The sequence below is a fragment of the Coturnix japonica genome, chromosome 2, assembly GCF_001577835.2.
Source record: "Coturnix japonica isolate 7356 chromosome 2, Coturnix japonica 2.1, whole genome shotgun sequence".
Taxonomy (NCBI): Eukaryota; Metazoa; Chordata; class Aves; order Galliformes; family Phasianidae; genus Coturnix; species Coturnix japonica.
In genome coordinates, this window is record NC_029517.1 from 109,024,436 (window position 1) to 109,048,667 (window position 24,232).

General features: G+C 42.2%; 1 protein-coding gene across 2 annotated transcripts in view; it reads left to right on the forward strand.

Annotated features, from left to right (window-relative positions):
* Positions 1 to 2,205: 2,205 nt before the first annotated feature.
* The window catches only part of PKIA (cAMP-dependent protein kinase inhibitor alpha), a 35,405-nt gene continuing 13,378 nt past the window's right edge, over positions 2,206 to 24,232 (forward strand). Inside the window, exon 1 of one of the 2 annotated variants that reach the window (XM_015855875.2) lies at positions 2,206 to 2,308. The gene's annotated coding sequence lies outside the window, so the exon portion shown is untranslated. Of the gene's footprint in view, positions 2,309 to 2,700; positions 2,826 to 24,232 lie in introns of those variants that run through there. The other variant, XM_015855873.2, reaches the window with a different exon arrangement.

Consider the following 24,232-nt stretch of genomic DNA (forward strand, 5'->3'; position numbering starts at 1 on the left):
TGTAAAGGAACGACTGTGGAAAAAAAGTAAGGATTAAGGCCTTATATAATCTTAAATTTGTGTCAGGGCAGTGAAAGAAATTAAGGCTACACACATCCTATTTGCAGTTGTCTGGAGTTATTCCTTATCAATGTTCTTCCCAATTAAAATAAATAAATAAAGCCAACCTCTGCTCACACTGAGCTTTTCAACTAGTTTCTTCTTTACTGCAGACTATCCTTTTAAAGCTGAAATGATTAGTTTCTGATCATTTATGGATTTGTATATTCACTTGAGTCCACGATAAGTAAATCTAATATGATAATAATATTAGTGCATCCAATATCATACTCTCTTAGCACAAGCTCTCTGAATATCACCAATATACTTTTCAGTAACTCAAATTTTGTAGGTGTTTGCCCTATATGCATTCTCTTTTCTTGTTACAGTGAGGAAAAGAATTAATGTCCTTGGGCCAGGAGCACTGAGACTTGACTCTGTGTTGCAGTGATATCAGAGAAATAGTGATCCTAGAAAATCAATCATTTAGGATATTAGTTGCTGAATCCAGCAGCCCAGCAGAAGCAATGCTGCCACACCTTCACGTTCTGAGGTCCAGCCAGTAGCAAGTATGAGCATGTACTCCAAACCGGCAAAAACAAACGCTTTGTATGTATACACAACTAAATATAAATACACACGTGGTCAGTCTCATAGATAACAGAGACACAAACACTCATGCAAAGAGAGATGGTATGAGCAGTGTAATCCTGCCCCGCTCTCTGTCTCCAAACACACCACAACAAACCTCATACAATCCCCAAATGCTCTTCCTATGATGCATCCTTTATCATACCCTACTCCCCCAGGCAGTAAACCCACCAGCCTATGAGGTGACCTAGAGACCTTATGGCTTGCTTGTGCGGCTGGGCATTCCCCCTGGGACAGCCCTGCCTGCCCATATGCCCCTGGGCTCCTCTGCGTGCCTGATGAGCTTAATCATGTAACCCAACAAACTGTAAACAGAGATTAAGCATCAGTGTTGATAAGCAGCCAGCTCAGCACGCTCAGATCTGCAACAGCAATCAATGTAATAGTAAGGCAGGGAGTAAACAGGAGCAGCTCCAAATTAGTGCAACTGTGGAACTGCACAGGCACGGGGAATCAAAGATAATGGCACAGTTTGAAGCCTTTCCATAACTGTGCTAAAAACAGACAAGGGGAAATTCCAAAGGGGAATTCAGGCTTTTAGTTCTTCTGTTCCACCTGAGAGACAGAGATGAACGTCCTTATTTTAGCAAGGCTCTTCTCCCCCACCCTGCTTTCCTGTGCCACTATAGAGGACCTTCCCACAGAATCTCAGAATCACACAGAATCACAGAATGACCCGGGTTGGAAGGGACCTCAAGGATCATGTAGTTCCAACCCCCTTGCCTGGCAGGGCCACCAAACATACACCTTTACTAGATCAGGTTGCCCAGGGCCCCGTCCAACCTGGCCTTGAACACCTCCAAGGACAGGGCATCCACAACCTCCCTGGGCAGCCTGTTCCAGGACCTAACCACTCTCCTAGTAAAGAACTTCCCCCTAAATCCAACCTAAGGATGGAGTCCTTCCCAGCAGTCCAAGGCTGCAATAGGAGCAATGCTCCTGCTTCAGACTTCACCAGCACAAAACCTGTGGTGTTCCCAACTCATCCCACCTGCTCCACAGAAGAAAAGTGCCCTGTGGACACCTGTGCTCACAAGCATCATGTTTTTGGGAGCTGTTCCATGACAATTTCTCCATATTTGCTTTGCTTACGGAACACAAAAAGCTCTGGGACCAGGGTGTCTTGGCCACAAGCCCAGCCAGGGCTGCCCAGTGTTATTTGTGCAGCAACACAGCTGCACTCACCCTGTACACAGGAGCGAGTTGTGACAGCCTTCCTCACCAATGGGTCACACACACACACACACACAGCAATCTATAAATAACAAAAATAGCCTCGCTGCCCACTGGCGGCTATTAAAAATATCAGGACACCCCCGCGTCCCGGTGACCTTGATGCAATGCCCTTTTTCATCCCACAGGCACAGAGCGGGAGCCCCCGACACAGGGAACACCAGCCGCATTTGGGGGCACAGCCGCATTTAGGGGCACAGCCGCATTTGGGGGCACAGCCACGCAGCGCCTGCGCGCCCCGAGGCGGCGGGAGGAGCGGGGGGAGCCGGTCGCCCACACACAGGCACGAATTACAGCGGGATTTCCTTCCGAATAGCGAACACCGAACAGCACCGCTCTCCCCGCGGGAGGCCGCCCCTCGGCTCCGGGACCCCGCGTTTCGCCGGTACGGTGCGGCCAAGCCACGGGGAGGAGCGCGGGGGCCGCGCTGAGGGACTCCCGCGAGGGGCGGGCAGGAGCGGGGCGGAGCGGCCCATCGAGCTCCGGGCCTGGGGTGGGACCCCCGGCCGCAGCCCGTCACCCGCGTGGGGGGACATGCCGCTTTCCCGCATGCCGCCATACATCGTGGCGCTCGCAGCATGGAGGGAGCGCTGTCCCTCGGGTGGGAGGGAGTGGGAAGGACTTGTTAAGCGCGGCCGGCGGAACGGGGGGCGGCCTCCCCCTCCGTGACGGGAGAGGAGTGAGGCGGCCCGGGGAGGGGGCGGGGAGGATGACTTCATGCCGCCGGAGCGCCGTGAATTTAGGAGCAGCAGCTGCCGGAGCGATGTGGGGGTGAAGCGTTCGTGGGAGCTGTCGTTAGTTGAGGGAGGAGCAGCGTCGGGCACGGTGCCGACGGGCCCGCGGCTCCGGGAGGGGAAGAAGGGCGGGAGGGAGGAAGATGCGCTGAACCGGCCGCTGGGAAGGTGAGCGGGGACTGCCGGGGGCGAGCGCTGCACGGCGGAGCGGCTGCGGTTCGGCACTGCGGGCTTCAAGGCTCCTCCGAGCGTTCCTGTGCGAGGAAAGCTGCGGCCCGCGCACGGCAACGGAGCCGCCGCTCCCATCTTCCTTCTCTTACAGCAACGGGGCCACCCGACGAAGCGCTTCGGCGCTGCGTTTTATCTTTCGCCGCCGGGCTGCGGCCCGCTGCCAGCTCCCTGCCCGCTGCTCGGTCTGCCGAGGGTTCTTTTGCCGGCCGTGGGGCTGCGACAGGTGCAGGGCCGCGCTGCGGGCTCGGCGTTGCTGTGCAGGTGGAGGGGAGACATCTTGGGGGTAGGAGGGCTGCGGAGCCCATCGTGTCATTGACCGACCTGGATTTGGAAGTCGCTTTGCAGGAAATTGAAATGAATGGGGAGCTGGAACCCCAGATCTTTTATCGAAATGGTTCTGTGCTCTCTCCATTTTTCAGTTTCCATCAGCTAACGCGTGGTTTGAAACAAAAATACCAGTGGCACGTAAATGCCTTTGTTTAGTAAACAGAAAAATCAGCAAGTTGCTTTGCCATGGTGAGGTCTCACCTCGAGTACCATGTTCAGTTTTGGGCACCTCTGTACAGAAAGGGTATTGAGGTGCTGGAGAAGATCCTAAGAAGGGCAGTAAGGTTTGTGAAGGGCTTGAAGGATATGCCCAGTGAGGAGAGGCTGAAGGAACCGAGGCTGGTTACTTTGGGGAAGAGGAGGCTAAGGGGAAACCTCTTCCAATACCTGAAAGGTGCTTACAGGGAGAGCAGAGTTGGTCTCTTCTTACTGGTGACAGGACGAGGGGAAATGGCCTCAAGTTGTGCCTGGGTAAGTTTAGGTTGGATATCAGGAAAAACTTCTTTGCAGAAAGGGTTGTTAAGCACTGGAATAGGCTCCCCAGGGAAGTGGTTGAGTCTCCATCCCTGGATGTGTTTAAAAACCATTTGGATGTGCTGTTCAGGGACACAATTTAGCAGAGGGTTGTTAGAGTTAGGGTTGTATTGCTGTGGTTAGACTTGATGATCTTTAAGGTCTTTTCTGACCTGAACAATTCTATAATTCTGAGTAAAAAAATGAGAGCACTTGCAGCAGTGTAGCTCAGTCGATGGCCTTGCACCTTCCTTGTGGAATGCACACAGAAGTATATTACCTGAGCACTCCTTCAGATCAGAGCAGGAAAGGAGCAGCACTTGCTTGGCCTGAATCTGTTTGGTGTGTTTTGTTTTGTTTTGTTCTTTCTTCTGCTCTGGAAAAGGTTGCTCCAAAGATGGCATGTCAGTATAGGAGGCTGGGGATGGCATGTGTAGGTGGATCGTTAGAGTGAGCTCTGTCTGCATGGAGCAGTGGATAATGGCTGGATATGCATGCTCCAGTTTTTAAGTGAAAATAGTGATTGTGCCTGTAGTGAGGGAAGGATAAGATTTTTATTTTTCTTTACTGAAAAGTAGAGACTGGATACTAGAACCTGAACGTTGTTTTATTGGGCATCTATTTACTTGCACGCTTGTAAAGGATCCCGTTATCCTGCGTGCTTATTGAGCAGCTCGTGTAATAGTGATAGCTGTGGTTCCTCAGTTGTGGCTGAAGGCCCTGGGCATGGTGATAAAATTAATACATACGGAGGTAACAGGCAGTTGCTTGATCTGTTGCTATTATTTCTGGGAAGATGTTTAAATGCATCTGTTTGCCTCAGCACTGTTGCTGGGTAGGCAGAAGGCTGATGATTACAGAGAGAGGAAATGCATATAAAAGACAACCGAGGCTTCACAAGGGAGAAACTGAGAATGGCTGGTAAACTGCGGTGTCAGAAATGAGTTCAACAGATGGATTTTTACCCTCTGTAGATCAATCGTTAAGTATGTCCCATGCAAGTTATTCTAGTCACTAACTGTGGCCCCATATAAACCCTATTTAAGCACGCCATGGTGCATCCACTGTATACCTTTTAAACCAGGGAAAGTAATATCCCATTCCATCACACCTATATCTGTCACCTACCAAACATTTACTTTTTTCATGTAAAACAATTAAGAGCTTGAGTTATCATGCATCTGTGGTTGTTTTTATTTGTTTGGGGTGGCCTCATTGAAGCCTTTCAGTACCTGAAGGGAACCTACACCCAGGAGGCGAGTAAAGTCTTTGAAAGGGCTGACAATAGCAGGACACGGGGAAATGGTTTTAAGTTAAAAGAGGGAAGATTTAGGTTGGATGTTAGGGGGAAGTTCTTCACTAGGAGAGTGGTTAGGCCCTGGAACAGGCTGCCCAGGGAGGTTGTGGATGCCCCGTCCTTGGAGGTATTCAAGACCAGGTTGGATGGGGCCCTGGGCAGCCTGATCTAGTAAATGTGTATGTTTGGTGGCCCTGCCAGGCAGGGGGGTTGGAACTACATGATCCTTGAGGTTCCTTTCAACCCAGGTCATTCTGTGATTCTGTGTTTGGTTATTACTTCTCGTATTAGTCCACCCATTCTATATTGAGTCCATTCCTTTCTTGAATAAAGCATCAAGTAATGGCTTCCCGTTCTGTTGCTGTAAATGTGGAGTGGTACGAGTTCTTGCTAGTGTTGGCAAAACATTAGCAGAGTAAATATAGCTGTTTGTGCTTCCTCGCAAATGTAAATAATGATTCAAAAGAATGTTGACGCTTTCTAAAATAACATGGAGGCAGGGAGGGAGGAGTGGTTGATGAAGAGTTGTTACCATAGAACATCTGGTTGGTTTGATGCTGAAAACTCGAATTGCTTCTGTTTTTATCTTATGTGTGCATCAAAGACAGATGGTGTAATCATGTCAAATGGAAGGGTGCACGTGTCCGTAGACAGGGGAAAAAATGTGTGGATAATGATCAGTGTATTTAGTTAATCTAGTTGAACACTGTCACTGTTGTAAATCCATTTCTCTTACTGAACTCCTCTTCTACCTTCTGTTACAATAACTTCCATCCCTCTGCCAAGCAAAGAAAACAATCTGTGTTGCGGTTAATCTGGGGCAGGAGCCCTGCTGCCTGGCAGAAGGGCAAGAACCACTTGGCCAGCTGGTTGATGCTGGACAGACTGGGTAGCAGCTGAGACTTAGTTGCCTTTTTCTCTGGGGCTCTGCTAGTTTAAATTTCTTCATCTAAATTAGTTCTGTGAATTTGTAGGAGCTTAATTATCTTTCAGTTTTCTAAGCCACAGCCAGCCTTTATACCAACAGGTTCGTTAAACCAAATTTATGACTAGGGATCAGACTGATAGGTTTGCATGAAGCTTGTTTCTGTAGGAGACCAAACTGGAAAACCCAGTAACCCTGAATGCACTTGAAAGAATGGCAGTTTGATTTCCTTGTAATCCTTTGCAAGGCTGAAATGAAGGTTTAGTTAATAAATTTCTCTTAATGGGAGAGCTTTCCTTCTGGAGTAATGTTGTTACAAGGCTTGGAGTTGGTGTATTTTCCCCAAACTAAGAATTCCTTACAGTCTAGGATAAAAAGAGACTGCAATAGAACATGAATAGACAGATATCTTTTTTTACACTCACATGCACACACTTGAGATAAGCAAACAGTATTTTAGCTTACTGTCTCCGTAACAAAAAATGTTTAAATGCTTTCAAATGATGCCCTTTATGTAACTGGTACTTCCAGGTGAGGAAATCTTTCACTTGGGAACTAAATGCCAGCCATCAACTTATATCTAGTCTCTTACTACCCAAGTGAACCCTCTGTTAGACTCTTTAATTGTGGCCAGTACAAAGTCTTTATGTGAGTAGTCAGTCAAATGCAGAAGTAACAGTTGCTAGAAGTAAGTTTTGTTCATCCCTAATCTGGAGGCTGCTCCAAAAGTAATGCCTTCTACTTTACTATGTCGGCCCATGATATCAGAGGCGACTGTCAGTAGAGGCTGAACCTTTCCTCCAGTATCCCGCTATACTTTGTTATTGTATGACAGATGGCAGCAGAGGGGCAGTCTCACACAATGGAGTCTGATGTGGAAGTGAGTGTGAAACAACGGGGTGTAATTAAAGTCCTCCATGTAGAAAAAATTGCAAACACTGACATTTGTTAACACCTGCTAAATGTTTGTGGATAATACAACGGCACTTCACAATCCAGATTCTAAGCACACAGATTTAATATCTGAAGTATCACAATATCACAGTCTTGTGCGGGTTGGAAGGGACCTTAGAGATCATTGAGTCCAACCCCCGGGATTTGAGCCTCTGTGTAGCAGAGCAGCACTTCTACCACTTGCGCCACAGGGGGGATTCGAACCCGGGCCCTCTGGTGTTGCAACGCGGCATTCCTATCACTGCACCACCGGGGCACACAAGTATGGAGGTATAAGAAGACAGCTCATGTATGCTTTTGGGGAAAGCAATTTGATGAAGAGAGACAACACAAACATGAACAAATTCACATCAGTTTCATGATACATTGAGAGACTAGTGTCAAGAAAGTCTTGTGGTTTATACTGTTACAGAATGTATCGATTAAAATAGTGTTGAAATGGAGAAGACATTGTAGGGCAAGAACTGTATGATTCCATAGAATACCCATGTGTTTACATACAAATGTTTCAGTGTGAAAAGTAGCAAAGTGGAATCTCATATGGGAGGGTTGGTGCAAATATCCTGGGCAAATTCCAGATCAAACAGGCTTTTTCTTAATTCTTATTGTATATCCGATAGGATACAATAGTGTTCTTTGTGCTCCTTAGCATACTGACAGTACGCTGCGTTTCTAGTTTAATTGCATTTCTGTGGTAGTAAAATGATTCCAGGGTATTTCTATCTTTTTTTCTTTTAGTGAATCAATTTTAAAGGGCTCTTTTGTCCTACCAGGGGAAGAACTCCCATGGCCTCCCATGTGTAGTTCTCTCTGGTAGAATTTGTTTTCTAATCATTATTAAGCTGAGTGTTAAAATTGGCTATTTTAACTGTTCTTTGGCTTTTCAGGTTTCACGAGCAGTTTAACTTATCCTGTTTCAGAAGTATTTCAATGTATGTAGTTGGTGTTTTGAACAGCTGTGCATTGTTTTCTGCACTAGTGCCCCAGTGATTCATCAGAAGTGATAGACAAATAGGTCTAACCCCAACATACAGTCTTTGACTGCTTTTCTGTCATATCTTTGTTCCAGAAACTATCCCAAATGACTCCAAAATACATTGAAGTTATCCTGGCAGCTGTTAGTTAGCCTGTAAAATGTGCTGCAGCTTTAATGAGATCATGTATATCTTAATATATCTATATAATTATATATATATATTTGCTAACTATTCTCTCGTTTGCCTTCTACCTCCTACAGAATTTCCATTTACACATATGGTGAGCACATAACTGTGGTGAAACGATCTCACCACCTGTTGTTTTAAAATAGCACAGATGCTTATTAATGGTCCTTCCATGAGACTGTTTATAGTACGTGTTAAACCTCACTTAAAATACTGTGGATCATATTGGTAAAGGATATTATTACTTCGGTAGCAGCCTTAAATTGCTTCATGTTCAACATCTTTGTTCAATCCGTTGATTGTTCATAGGTAGGAAAGAGGCCATCTTTGTAGGAGAGTCAAAGCTGTGGTCTTCAGTGTTCTCACAAACATGTCATTGAGTTGTGTACAAGGCGTTGTGTGAAAATGGCTGCAGCTGTTTGGATACCTGATCAACCCAAAGAACCACAAAACGTGATTACACCAGTTCTCAGTGCTCTGTCTTGACCTCAGTTGCTTTGAACTCCCTTGTGCCAAGACTCAAGAGCTGAGCTATTGCACTTTATGGCAAGGAAAAGTGAATAACCTTAGAAGTTATGCCTTGATCAAGAGCATCTCCTGATGTATTTATTTGTTATTCATTTACTTTTTCATGGAAAAGCCTGTTCCAAACTGACTAAATTGAATTAATCTAAGTACATGTTTTATCAATTCTGTGGGTTTTTTGTCCAATCTGAAGAGCGACTTGAATTCTCAGCTTCGCTTTCGAAGAGTTTCTAGAGGTCTGCCTAGTATGTAATTCTCCTAACTCTAGACTTGTGAGCTTTTTCTGTTGTTTTTCTGTTAGTTTGTTGTTTTGGTGTTTGTTTGTTTGCTTTGGTACAGTCTGATCAAACTAGAAATTAGAAATGCTTTCCATGTGTTTTTTTACTTTAAAATCATCTATCCACAAGAGGGAAAACAACAATTCTTGATGTTAAAGCAGCGCACTTCGCTGGGATGTGAACTTTAAAAGGTGATCAGAGTAAACAGACTGTGCTGCTCTTAAGCTTTTTGAAGTTCTTGCTTAAGGCACAGTATGTTCTTGGTGTTTGTGTGTTTCTTGTGAATTCCAAGAAAGTACTGCTACACACTGGAAAAAAAAAAAAAGATATGTAGCAGAAAAAGGAATGATGTGTTTTATATACGTTGAGCAAAAACTTATAGGATCTCCTGAGTTTATTTGCTCTGAGCGAATAAAGTTATTGTTTGCCCTACAATGTTGACTATCATTTGTCTGCTCAGGCTGTCTAAGATGAACGTGCTCTGGAGCACAGGCCTTATGAGAAGCGGCTGAGGGAGCTGGGATTGTTCAGCCTGGAGAAGAGGAGGCTCAGGGGAGACCTTATCGCTCTCTATAACTTCCTGAAGGGAGGTTGTAGTGAGCTGGGGGTTGGCCTCTTCTCTCGTATAATCAGTGATAGAACTATAGGGAATGGTTTTAAGCTGTGCCAGGGGAGATTCAGGCTGGACATTAGGAAGTATTACTTCTCAGAAAGGGTAGTCAGGCATTGGAATGCACTGCCCAGGGAGGTGGTGGAGTCACCGACCATGGGGGTGTTCAAGAAACGTTTGGATGTTGTGTTGAGGAATATGATTTAGCCGGGAAGTATTGGTAATGGTTGGACTGGATGATCTTCTAGGTCTTTTCCAACCTTGATAATTCTGTGATTCTGTGATTCTCTAACTTTTCTGAAAGAGATTTTGTAGCATATTAGTACAAAGCTAACCTGTAATAACAGAATCTGCTATTGGAGTAAGGCTGCTGGCAAGCTTTCAGTAAAGAATAGATGGAGAAGTAATATATGAATTACTTCTCCATTATGTATTAAGTAATAATTTTTTGATGGAGTCTTCAAGCACTTGGTACCATTGATGAATATTTTTTGTGAGCTCTAGTGATGTTTCCACTACAATTTAATTTCAGGAGAAATAATGTCCGCACTGAGTGTGTTCAGTTACTCAGATTCACATTCTCAGCCTCCATGATGTACTTTGGCATCAATATGAGTTGGTGTATGTGGAGTTTAAGGAAGCAAGTCTCCATTTTGCCTTAAATTTGTTACCTGATTGTTAAATTAGGGACCGTTTCAATTGCCCTGATGTGGAAAATGTTAAACAGCTGTTCCTTTTCTGTGTCTTACTAGGTGATTTCATTAGATCTGTTGTAATAGGGGGATGATGGCAGGTTATGGAGCTGGGCTATCGTGTGAGTATAGACGTGGTGATCCAGAAATGAATGGGAAGGATCCACTCGTGTATAAGAATTGGAGCATGCGGGAAAAAAAAGAATCATACTCTAAAAGCCAGACATAATGTAAAACAGCCCAAAAATAGACTTCTGTGTTTTAATTAACTGTTATTTATAGAGTCTCATGGTGTTAAAACGTGATAAAAGATGTGAATGGAGCACGCGTGAGCATAGAAGCTGTGTAACTTGAGGAAGAGACAAGGCTTATCAATATTGATTACAGCATGCCTTAAAAGCCTGAGGACACCAGAGCTTTCTGTCAGTGAGATAAGCACGTTTCATCATATACTTGCTTATGTATAGGCTGCCTATATTTCCTTTCATTTCTTAGACCAACACCAAACTTTTTCCAAGCAGAATATTGATCCTGAGCAAGGAGTGCCCTGAATTATCTGAACAGCTGGAGGATTTCTTGAGTAATTCTTTCGTGTGTCGATTTCAAGTGTTGATCTGTTGAATGGCAGCTACAATATTACAAGGCAGTAAAGGTTTATGTAATGCCATTGTCATTCACTTTGATTGAAAGCATGCAAAAAGAACATTGCCAACCCTGCATGTCCTTTTGGTGTTACGTTGTTGCAGCTATAGCAAGTGTGATGCTATAAGGCTTGTGCGGGGCTATGGCAGCGTTCTGTTGAGTTTCACAGAAGCACGAACACTGATATATGGTGAAAAAGAGACGCACAAACTCCACAGAAAGTATCACACCAACCCGCAGTTCACACACACAGCAAGGGTATTTATAGAACACAAACATGATAGCCACACATCCAGAGGAGCACAGATACTGTGTGTAAGGAATTAAAAGCATGTGACATCACTTCCTCACTAATGCTTCTATATTCATTATATATAGATATCGCAATAAGCTTTTAATATACAGACAGCTAATAATGGGGAATGATTTCATTAGTGCTGAAGGAAGGAGCTGCATGAAGATACTTGGGTTAGGCACTAATTGTCTTTCTAGAAGTGGGTACTTTTCAATTTTATGTTCTTCGCATTTACATAATTGCCATACAAACCAGAGAGCAAGAATGATTTATTTTCCTTTCCCTCTCTGAGATTTTGGAGAATTGTATTATTTGTGCTGCACTTCTGATCGTGGAAGACTTCAAAGCACTTAATAGCCCTTCCATTTTCATTGACAAGTACGGAATGAAAAGTGTGGCTTAAACACTGTTTTCCTACAGATGTATTGTGAGTAGAACTGCAGAGCAGGGAGTTATTTATGCTAATCTCTAGGAAAAGGCACTGATGTCTGATGGCTGCTGCAGCACACTGGGCCATGCTGTTTCCTTCTGCACAGAAAATTCTCTTTCCTGTCACTTCTGTGCTTCATGTAAGCAATTTTTGAAGGGTGTTTATCCATTACAGTCTGCAGCTCTGCTTCTTAAGTACTTGCTTTAGTGGGACAGCTCACTACGCCAGTGTATTTTGTGTAGGTTGGCTAGATTCTCCAGGTCCACTCTTCATTGTTATTTCCCCCTTCCTTTCTCTTTTTTGGTCTGGCTAAATCAGACATTGATACTCCTTTGCCAAATCTCACCAACGTATTCTTTACTGAATTTGTCAGTGAAAGAGGTTTTCTGAGTCTGTAGTTGGTATTTCCTTGGTGGCATGTTATTTTACAAATCAGTTTGGGGATCAGTATCCAAATGACCATGTCTTCCTGTGGCATGTTGCATTAATTTCTCTCTAGAGCAAGGAGAGTGCCGCAGATCTGACCAGTTTTCCTCTGCTAGCATGGTTGTGTGATCTGAGCCACTCACTGAGCACCGTGCATTCTTTGAGCCTTGGGAGTGTATGAGTACCTCATTGTTTCTAGGCATCCTTGGAGACAGGTTTAGTTGCTCAGTTTTTGTTTGTATGGAACGGGAGTCAACCTTGTAATCTTCATTTTAATTTAAGCCATGTCTGTGAACACTGAACACGAGACAGTTTCATATTAGACTGTTGAACTGTTGCCAGGGATTTCAGTACATCTTTAGCTTTTGTCAACTCTTTCTCTGAAAAAGAGCCATAGCCAAAAACATAGACTGCTATCCATGACTTTCCGCCTATCTCAAGATCTCTGAATACAGCTGAAGTACATCCTGGCTTTTTTAGCTACTTGCTTGGTTTCGTGTGGGAAAAGCTGCACACTGCTATATCTAACATTAACTAGTTACTCATAAAGGATCCTTCATCATCTGAAAATCTTTACATCTCTGAGCACAAGACTGACATAAGTTCTGAAATACCCAGCTGAGTGTTTGTACTTGAATCATCTGCAACACACCTACTTGAACAACCTTTTTCACACCCCCCTCCCCCCTCCCCCCCTCATGGAAACTGGGATGGTGTAGATGGAATGGGAGTGCCTAGTTCTCATCCTAAGATTTAATCATGACAAATCTGCACAGTACTTGTGGAGTGTGCAATTGTAACATAACTGGAATCTTGTTTACTGTTTTGTAGCATGTTCCGCTGCATTTTTCTACAAGCAAACTTTTTTTTAAGAGTTTCTATCATCTCCAAATGATAGAAGTCACACTATTGCTACTACTGTACTGAGCAGTACTGCTGCCTTTTTCTTTGCTGGCTTTCTAATAAAAATACCTGTTTTGGCAATATTCCTATTCCCATTCTTGCTTGGAAGATGTTGTGCTTTCTCATCTACCCTGAGATGAAGGAAGAGTGCACATGTGAAACTTATCTCAAACATCCAAACATTCTGCTAGGTGCCGTGAGGAAGGGAGATGAAATGGCTTTGCCAACTTGCCCTTCATAATCTTGGCTACTTGGAGTGCTCTTCTGATGTGATGCTTTGTATTATCAGATGAAATAATTTTGACTTTGTCCTCAGACTACTTAAGCTTTCCCTGCCTTGATGTCTACCAACCCTCACACATCTACTAAGTGATCTGCCATGGTTTGCTGGTTAGTTCTGAATGCCAGGCAACATGGCGGCCAACAGTTGCAGCAGAGCATGTGGTATGTGACATTCACAGCGTGTTTTACTCACTGGAATGTTTTTGTACCTGTCATAGAGGTGTGATAAATGTCTTCCAACAAGTACATGGTAGTGTTTCGGTCAGCGCTGACCCAGACTGAGCAGCTGCTTTTGTCTTCACTGTTAAAGGATTTCTAAAAATGGATTACTTACAAGAGGTTTTTATCTGCTCGTTAAATACCAAAGCAATCTGTGTGTTGAATATGTACTCAGTAATAAATGGCATTCCCTTTTTTACTCAGTCTATTCAATGTTCTGCAATATTGGTAAGTGTTCCCTTAACATTTTCTCCTCCATGATCCCCCTCCCCCAGCACATACACACACACACAGCAAAAAAGAAAAGCAAAGGGAACCTTTTGATGCATTCAAAGAAATGTGAGTTATTTCTTCAAAGTAGTCAGGGTATTGTTTAAATACAGCCAATTTATCTACAGCACTCTAAATATCCTTTTAGCAGGGCTTACTACAGCTTGTTAGGTGAGTTCAAAGACAGCACAAACATAACACATTCTCCTCAGCTATCTTAAAGGTTTCTCAGCTATCTTAAAGGCTTCTGTGACATTGTGGAGATTTTTATGTTTGGTTTTTTTTCTATGTAATACAGACCGCATTTTTTCCCAAGTGTTTGTCTATGTGGCAAAGTTAATAAAAGATCTGAGCAGTCTCCTGGCAGTTATTTTACAGGAGCCCTTGGTTTAATAAAAAGCTAGGAAAGAGCTTTTACATGAGTGTGCTGACAAAGGTTCTGAAAAAATGCATTTTAAATTTCTTTCTTTTTCCTGTCATGTTTGTGATATTTTTTTCCAGCTCCTGGTCTCTAAACAGCAGGGGGAAAAGGTTTACATTTAGCCTTTGTGAATTTGTTTTCAGCCATCTGGCTTTATCTTCATTGTAGCTTCATGTATTAAATCCACCGAACTTATCACTTTCTCGCTAGAAACCTATGAAACTGTTAAAACACCGAAACTGGGCATTTCTTTCTTTCCAAATGACTCATCACTTGCTTGCCTGGTTTGAATGTTTTACACTTCATTAATCCCTTGTGGTTACATTGTATGTCTTGGTTCCTTCTCCTCTGTTTCTGTTGGACAATATGAACTTTGTTTCATTTGTCATTTTGCATCTTGAACTTTAGTACAGGCTGTTCTCCCAGGCAGCTCCTCTTTCCATGTACAACAGGGTAATATTCTTCCAGGCATCAGCATGTTGCCTAAAGATCAAGAGGGCAGTTTAGCATTGCATTACCTTCCCTACTTCCCTTGGAGTAGATAAAATGAAAACTGCTGTGAAAACAGAAGACTACCAGCTGTGCCAGATGCGTGCTACATAGTAGCATGAAGAAAACCTCTTGTATAAGTTGCTCTCTGAGGATGCTGGCTGGATCTTTCAAATTAATTATTGAAAATGGCATGAGAAACACAAGATGAAGAAACGAGGGGAAAAAAACGTCAGCAATTAAAATGAGTAAACTCTCACAAAGAGGCTCTAAGAAACAGCTTTTAAAAACACACAACACCAACAAAGAAATTTATAAACTATTTGTTTTTCACTGCTGTGGCCAGAACTCAGTATGAGAGGTCTTTGTCTTTGGCCTCTGGGTGTTCCAGCTCAGTCTGTTCTTGTATCCCTCCCCTTTCTAATGTATTTATTTGTTTCCATAAGGGACAGAGACAAAGGTCAGTGCTGTGCTCCGGACCCACATGTCTGAGTGATTTGCTTCATACTATTCCAAGTCTTTCTTAGTTCATAACGTCAGTATACTGTGAAGAAACTCCACTGCAAAAAGTACATTTTTTCAGATGGTATCAGATGAAATTTTTAATGCTTTTTCTTTTTTTTTTTAATTAACTGGTTCAAAATTTGATTTTAAAACAAGATTGTGTTTCAGAGCCTTTCAGTGCAATCATAAGTCTGTTACTTGTGTGCCAGTTCAGAATGGAGATCATAACTCTGCCTCCAGTACTGCACTACCCAGGTAGTGGTGAAAGACTTTATTATATAGACTATGCATAGGTATTAGTAGTAGAATACATAGCAGTGTTATCATCAAGCTCAAGGCCAAAGCGTGTGTGTGTTCTTACAAATTTGGGAGTTAAAAATGGAAATTTTCATCTTCTCTTGAGAAATTAAGTATTTTTACTGTGTTGGTAGAATCTGATGAGGATTCCACCGGTGAAAATTCCCCAGTAAAGATAATTAAACTGGTATCTTGAGAACGCTTTGCATTAATTTTGTATCAGATTATACTTCAATTTCTGCAACCTTAATTAATCAAACATTAATGGTTATTCAACCTATAGCAACGTTTTGGGCTTAAAAATATCAAGGGGCATATTTCTAATTGAGTACTGGGACCAATGTCTTCTGCTCCCCTTTTCCGAAAGAGGAATAGGCTGATGTAAGTGCAGGGGGAAAAGAAAGAGGTAAATGTCAGCTTGTCCTTCAGGAGAAGAAATGGCAGCAGAATGAAGACAGTGAAGTAATTAACAGGTCTTTCTCCAGAAGATGAGGTGGCCTTTACCGTGCCTAATTATGCAAACTGTAATTTAATAGATGCTGCCTCAGTCTCCCAGTTGGATCTTTCAGTGACTGGTTCCTGCAGGCTGTGTGAGTGCTTACAGCCTCGGCCTCTGAGTAGAGATCGAGGTAATCGTTGCCTGAGACCACAGGCTGAGAGAACAGATTGCCTTGTGAGAAGTCAGAGCTCTCAGCCTTTGTGGTTCAGTGTTATAGATTAATCCTTTGTAGATTAGTGGCTTTGGCCTGTAATGTTAACAGTTTGCATTGTAGCATGATAGAAAGGAGTATCAACTTCATTCTAAACCTCAGCTGTTATCCTCCAGCAAGTAGAACTATAATCTGGTTTTATAAACATGTTTAAGAGTGACCAAAAATAAAATATTTGATTACTTAAGTATGTATCGGGATCAAGCAACTCTAGAGCAGGCCAAACTAATTGCAGGGAATCATCCTAATGAGATTCAGTTATGTGTGCGAATGGGGACTTTATTCCATCTATGACACGATGTTGATAATAGCGACAACGTTTTGAACTCGCTCATTGTGGATTAAGCGACCTGTATGCAGACCGGAACCCTTTGCTTTTACAGTTCTTTTGTTGAGATTGGGTTCTTGATCCAAGAAAACGTTTTCAAACTGTATGTAGCTCTATGAAAAGAGTAGGTGAACAATGATATAAGTTGACCATACTCCCTGTGGGATCTAGCTGTACATGTATGTCCCTGATTGAGTTGTAAAGTGAAATAGACACTAAGAAAATGAGAAGCAAACTAACTAACCTTTCCCAAATGTATGCATTATTGAGTTTGTAATCATTTAACATATCTTATTCTGATGCAGAAAAAATACAAATAGATATGTGATAACAAGCACTGCAAGCTAAACTTGCTCTTCTGTCATTTCCACCCACATAGAATATATTCAAGAAAAGCTCCATCACATGCTGAAATCTGAAGACTGAAGCAATCTCGAGATCTAAATTTGAGTACACTTAATAACTGTCAATAACTCAGCATTCAAACTGTGCTGGTGTAGGGCAAGAAACAACAGAAATCAAGCAAGAACTGTAGAACATGATGGCATTTCATAATTCTGATTGTTGCCAACATTGTTCTGGACATTGTAGTTTCCTTTCCTCAGGGATATTCACATTTAACAACTCCTGAAGGCTTTCTGCACAGTCTTATTAGGGATAGCTAGTGAAAAAGAATCAGAAAAGAAGATATATTTGCTGGTATTGCCCATAGCAGCAGAATATGAAGAGGCTGCTTAACGTAGAACACAGATTTCTAGTGTAATTGTCCTGTACTACTTAGCTTATACTTTGATTTTACTTGTTTATAATTCTTCCTTCTTTGTAACAAAATTAGTATAGGATTATGAGTACTTGATTCTGTGCTCATTTATTTGATATTTGCTAATCAACACTGCTTTTGGGGCTCAGGCATGGCAAATAGGAATGACCTTGCAATATCATGTTTTTGTCTCTGCCTTAAGGAAAAGTATATGCAGAGTACTGAGTAAAAGCTACTTATTCTGCATGTATCTTAACAGCCTTTGATCCCTAAGAATATTCTCTAGTATCAGGTACAGTTCTGTTTGTAGACCATCTCTGCCCTATTCTTGTTGGTTTTGAGTGCCCAAGATTAATAGGAAGAAATGCAGAAGGAAGCCTAATGTAAAGCCACGTGGAGCAATAATTGTCTACAGTGGTAAGGGTTAGCTCTGCAACACTTGATTATTATTGCCATAGCATCTAAAAGATGTAATACTTTGCAGTTTCATAGAAAGTTTATGCAGTTTTAGTAGAGGTCACGGGAGTGCTTACATGCTTAATGATCAGATTGAAACAGATTGTGTTGACAACGTGATCACCATCTATATTTGCCTCAAATCAGAGGTGCTGGTATGTTTTCTTCAGCTTATGAGGTTTTTTCTGTGATACTCTCTTTGTTTCTGTGTGGGTTTTGTTATCTTTCAAGTTAGCAGTTAACTAGAAAGTCAGTTGCGAGTGTCTCAAATAGGCTTTATAAAGTAATTGCTTGGGATTAGGTAATATTGAGAATATGAGAACTGTAGTTCATTTGATTTCCCTGCACTGTGGTTTCATTTGACCGCACTGTGGTTTCTGGTGGTGGTGGTGGTTTTCTTGTTGTTTGTTTTCTGGGGTTCAGGGCTTTGGGGTTTGTTTGTTTGTTTTAATTAACTCCTTTATTCTTATATCCTCATAGTATGTATGGTAACTGTCATATTCTGTGCTATTTTTTGTCCCAAGGATGGCATAGCTCTTAGCTTTAATCTTGTGTTCTAATAATACCATCTTCTGATCATCAGACTCAGAGATTCAGCACCTTTACGCTTAGACACTCTACAGTCTAGTTTTATATTCTTAAAGAAAAAAGAATCCATTGTATTTAATTTTTGGTAAGGAAAAGTGGATTGTTTGCTTTCACGCTCTGTTGATCCCATCAGCACTGATAGCTCCTTCAACAGTATACTGAGGTTTACAAAGCAGGAGAATAATTCACCTGAAAATAGCTTTAACAGACCTCAGAAATCATTGCATTATTTAATGTAGAGTTGTAAGCAAACAGCCAAATTCTCTTTAAGCTTACGGGTAAGTTTATCGATACGGCCTACCAATCAAATGACTGAAAGGTATGTTGTGCTTCCCAAAAATGTATTAGCACACGTAGGTCACTGCTGTTGGGATACAGAGCATTAAACTCTTTCAAAGTAAAGGTAGACAAAAAATCAGTCAAAATTTACTTACCTAAAGGTTGCCTACCAAGCACATATTCACTGAAGTTTTTAATTCAATTCGTTCAGAAAATGTGAGCATCTATTACTTCACAACAGAGAGAAAGATGTCTTTCTCCTTTAATGTTTTTAGCACTTTAGGTGAATTTCTGACTCAACTGAAATTATAGTTTTCATCAACGTCAGCACATCTTGAAATTAACACAAATTTCATGAGTTCTGTCCTACATTTCAACATTACAATAAATCAAATTTTCCAAAGGGATAAAAGGTTTGGGTTTGCCATTTTATTTCACTACTTACCCTAAGATATTTTTTGTAAAGGCTGGTTCTTAATCAGATCTGAAGCTTGAAATCCTTTGTAATATCTCATTTTGGCCACAAGAAATGGAAAATGAGCCTCTGTGGATACTGGTCATTAACCTGAACTTGGCACACTACTCGCGTATGGGCAGCTGTACTTTGGTTTGTTGTTTTCTGCTATGATTTTGCTAGACTTGTTTTTTTAACTTATTGGTTAACTTTAGGTGTGCCGCAGTGGCGCAGTGGTAGGAATGCCGCATTGCAACACCGGAGCCTGGGTTCGAATCTCCCTGTGGCACAAGTGGTAGAAGTGCCGCTCTGCTACACAGGAGGCTCGAATCCTGGGGGTTGGACTCAATGATCTCTAAGGTCCCTTCCAACCCGCACGAGACTGTGATACTGTGATGCTGTGATCGCACTTGTGGAGTATGTGCATTTTAGACAAGCTAACCAAAGCTTAGCCTACAAGCCATAATGTCACCCCATGCTGCGTGCTTGCAGTCTTGGCCCTTGCTCTTCTGACAGAATCCAGCAGAATAATGTGGTGTGAACTCAATTTTGTTACTGTAGCGAAAGCTTTCTTGGAAGCTGCTTCTAGGCTTGAAAAGCTGATATGTACTCCTCCTCCACCTTTCTTCTGGTACAGAAACCTAAAAATGTCAAGACTAATCTCATGTTTAAGTTATTTAAAATAACAGAGAAAAGAGTCTTTGTCCTCTCTCATGTGGAAAAAAAAAAAGGGCCTCAGTCTTGGGAAAGCCACATTGCTTTTGTTGCTTATAGAAATCACAGCTAGCTACAATGATCACAGTTAGGCCCTGGAACAGGCTGCCCAGGGAGGGCCCTGGGCAACCTGATCTAGTAAATGTGTATGTTTGGTGGCCCTGCCAGGCAGGGGGTTGGAACTACATGATCCTTGAGGTCCCTTCCAACCCAGGTCATTCTGTGATTCTGTGATTCTGTGACTGGGAATATGGAGAATATCCTGGACTGTGATGTTACAGATTGATGCGTAGACAACAATGCCTTATCTATTGCTCATGCTATTAGCATAGTTGACACATAGCCTTCACTTGGAATGAGACTGTCATGTATCAGCTACATGGTATCAGGGACAAGTAACTAACAAGGTTATGTGCCTGTGATTTCCTAGTTTGAAGAAGAAAGGAAGTGACAGCAGAGCAGTCTCAGCAAGCTAGTAAAGTTTAAAAAACACACTGAAATGCCTATTAACTGCTTCTCTTGTCCATTTATATCTGCACAGTATCTTCTGATAAATTCTGTTGGTGTGCTGGTGTCAGGGTATTGGCAATGGGGGGGCTGCATTGGTGCCCTCTGAAGAGGGGCTGGGGGCTGCCCTGTACAGCCCTGTACAGTCAATAGCTGACCAAGCTATTGACAGCCACCCCTAGGAAAACTGGGTATCTCTGGTGCCTGGAGCACCTCCCCTTCCTTCTTTGACCTTAACGTTCTCTCTGCAGTTCCTTGAACTTTTTACTCATACTTCCTCTACCTTTTTAAAGAAGGAACAAAGTATGTTGCACAGGCAATTATTGCTAATTAATAACAGTCTGGAGCAGTGAGAAAACTCAAAGCAAACTGAGAACACCTTCCCTCCATTCACCATCTTTTACCTTCTCCCCCCAAGCAGACCAGAGCTGCAGTCAGTCCATAGCATTTTGTCTTTGCTGCTTCTGCACAGTCACTTTCTGCTCCACATGGGGTCCCTTCCACAGATGCCATCCTTCCCAAACTGATCCCATTTGGCCTTCACGCAGACTGCAGCTCTCCAAGCATTGCTCAATCATGGCTTCATACCGCGGGGCCCTCCTTCTTCACTGACCTTGGTGACTGCAGGGCTGTTTGTCTCACATTTCTCACTCCTCTCTCCCAGCTGCTGTTGCAAAGCAGTTTCCCCCTCTCTTAAATCTGCTCTCCCAGAGCACACCCAGCATCACTCATGGCTCAGCTCTGGCAGCAGTGGGTCTCTTTTGGAGCAGCTGGAGCTGGCTCTGATCTGACATGGGGCAGCTGCTCACAGAGACCATCCCTACAGCTCCCTGCTACCAAAACCTTGCCATGTAAATCCTATGCATGCTTCAAAATATCGTATTTGAAGTGCATCTTCCTTTTTTTCTTTCCTCATTACTGCATGGAAAAAGCGGTTGGGCACTGAAGTCCCTCCTAACTGTGGACTGTAGTGTCTGCCAGACAGAAAGCTGGACATAGGCTGTTGATGTACAGATCAGACAGAATAGACCAGCATGTGTACAGTTAACCTTTAACTCTTAACAGCAGGTAAAAATCTCCCTATTATTATGTTTCCCTACAGTTGCTTTTCTTACTTTTGCTGTAGTGCTGGATATTAGCTGGGAGGGCTTGGTAGAATTGCCATCGCTTGGGATAACTGCAGTTCCTGCAGTTTGCCTGCGGTTCAGACAACTCCTTTGAACGGTTGTGATGACTCGGCTGTGAAGGTATAAGGAGACTGAGTGCTACAAGCATTTGCATTTATAAGCAAAAAGGGAAACATACCTTATGTGAACTTTTTAACAGTTTAAGTACAGGAAACTGTTCAGTTACAAAACTAATACTTGTCCATACTAATACAGAAAAGCCTTGTTAATACAATTCAAACTTTGTTTGGGAAATTCTTCTACTTTCTGATACTTTCCTCTGGTGTTGTAGTACTTCCCATTTTCATCTACACTAAGTTAGGGTTAGAGAGGTTCAGAACTGGTTGTCAGCATCCCAAGGTCTTTGCAAGGAGGAATAATGGTTGTAAAAATTGTCTCTACGTGCCAGGAGAGACTTGATGTTGATTGTTTCTTCCTGCTCAGTTTTAATGTCCACTTCAGTTTATTTCTATGTGCTTCCTTATCACAGTCTGCCTATATATGTGCCCTTTTTCAACACTGGTTCTCAGTTTCTCTATTTATTTTATTCTCTTTATTTCTAAGTCAGGTCTTTTACATTGCGAGGCAGCTCTGTTGTGGCGACTTTACAAACCATATGAGTGTTTCCCTGATGCTTTAGTTGTGAAGCAACATCAACTCACACACATAGTTACCTTCTTTCTCTGAGGTTATTCTGGCACCTGACCTTTGATGAAAGTATGATTCCCAGAAACTCACACCTTTGGGTGATTCTAGTTCTCAGGAATCCTTTTCCCATTGCCAGGATTTCAGAACCGGAAGACTTAGAAACTATTCTACCCACGCATACATTCTTCCTGTAAGAAGACAGCTGGTACTTCTTTTGTCATCCACAGTACACCAGCAGGTAGATAAAAAGAGGGAGGGCCTTAGGTTTGGTGTGAAAGTGTTCAAGGAAAGGCTGGATGTTGTGTTGAGGGTTTAGTGGGAGCTATTAGTAATAGGTGAACAGTTGGACTGGATGATCTTTTAGGTCTCTTCCAACCTTGGTGATTCTATGATTCTATGTGATCTGATAACATGAATTCCTTCCTTGAGAACTTTGTGCAGCGTGAAGGTCTTCGATCTCTTCCTGCATATGGATGCCTTAGCTCATATGCAGAAAACATGGATTGCACTTAATTACATGTTATTGTTTTTATGCATGTATGTAAGAATTGCATGTTCAGATTTGCATGTTTGGATTCTTCTTAGGCTTTAACATTTCTTAGTACTCAGCAAATGCTCTGACAGTGCTGTGAGCTAGAATTAGAGCTTGGACTGCAGACAATTTGTGTTAGATTGCCTGAATAGCATTTCTTGGCATGAATATAATGTATGTATTGTATGACAATGCTTCTTTTAAAAGAAGTCATCATCTCAAAGACTTAGGATCTTGTAAACATTATGAAATTTCTGTTATGTTCCCGTTTTCCCTTTAAAAGTGTGTGGGCAGATGTACTTCTGAGGGGGCCTTAATTCAAGCCTTGTATCTGTTTTCTCTGGGTCTGGGAAACATCTTTTCTCTTTTTACCTTGGTGCTGGACTGATGCATTGCTCTCTATAGACGTAACTGCTGCTGAGCATGCTAAAATGGACAGGGAAAAAAAGGGGGATGACGTAAGATATTTCCTTTCATTAAAATCTCCTTTGTACTATTAGACCTTCCTTTGTCCCCTCTGCCTGGCACACAGTGAGACATTTGACCCTTCTGGGTTGACTGACTGATGCTTTAACAAGAGCCTTGTGTTTATATTGCTCTACATATTGTTACAGAAATAAATTAACTGAAGCTTCCCAAATGAGCAAGCAATAAGAAAACAAAACACGTTGGTGTGCCCTTGCTGCAGCAGCACTAGAGGGTCATAATGAGAAAACTGAGGTTTGAGGTCAGAGGGACTGAATGTCACACAGGACAGCTACTAAAGGGCAGCACAAAGTTACCTCTAGTTCATGACACCCATCATGTGATTTTAAAGAAGCAGAGTCTTGCCCTATAATGAATGGCAACTTGGAATATTCACATGCAGATTTCTTCTCTTGATTATATTAAATTTCAAGTTAAATTCAAATAAGTTTAGGTTTGGGGGGGCTTGGTTGCTTTTGGGGTCTTTTTCGGTTGTTTCTCAGTTTTGGTTGGTTGGTTGGTTGGTTGGTTGGTTGGTTGGTTGTCTTTTGCTTTTCTAAATTGAGTAGAGGATTGTGGTTTTGTTTTCTCCCTTAGTGGTAAAAACTTTCCCCTAGTGAAGAAATTCATGACTCTTCTACACCTAAAGAATATCTAGCCAGAATATAGCAGTATTTGAGATGTTCGTGCCTTCTTGTTTCAGTGCCAGAGGTTACGTGCATTAACCTTGTTTTTGTCATCTCAGTACCCAGACTGTCCAGGTGACCATAGTCTAATCTTGTGATAATAGTATCGGTGGTCTGTTATAATGAAACAGTGAAGTATTCCTGCTGGAAACAAGTCTAAAAAAAGCCCGTTTGAGAGGATTATTTCAGGAAGCCTTAAGTAGGCTATGCTGTTGCATAGCAACAGAGCCAGGCAGGCCTTAGACTCTAAAGCAATCAGAGTACACATGGGAACAGAATGCAAAAAGGATGGAAACCTTGAAAAAATGCAAGGCTGAGATGAAGACAAACTGAAGTGAAATGACATGCAGTGCAGAATGTGAATTTATCATGTGAGAGATAATAAATTGAACTGCTGTTGAATCAAGAGCTGAAATGCTGTTAACTAAACTAATGCTTTTGTTGTTGTTGCAGTTGTTTTGTAGCTTCTTGGTAGCCATTAAAAGAAAGACAGAAAATCTGATGGTTGGAAAAATTAATTCAGATGTAAAGTAGATGTTAAATGCCTGCAAAAGAAAAGAAAATGCATAGAGGTGTTGGATTTTTTATT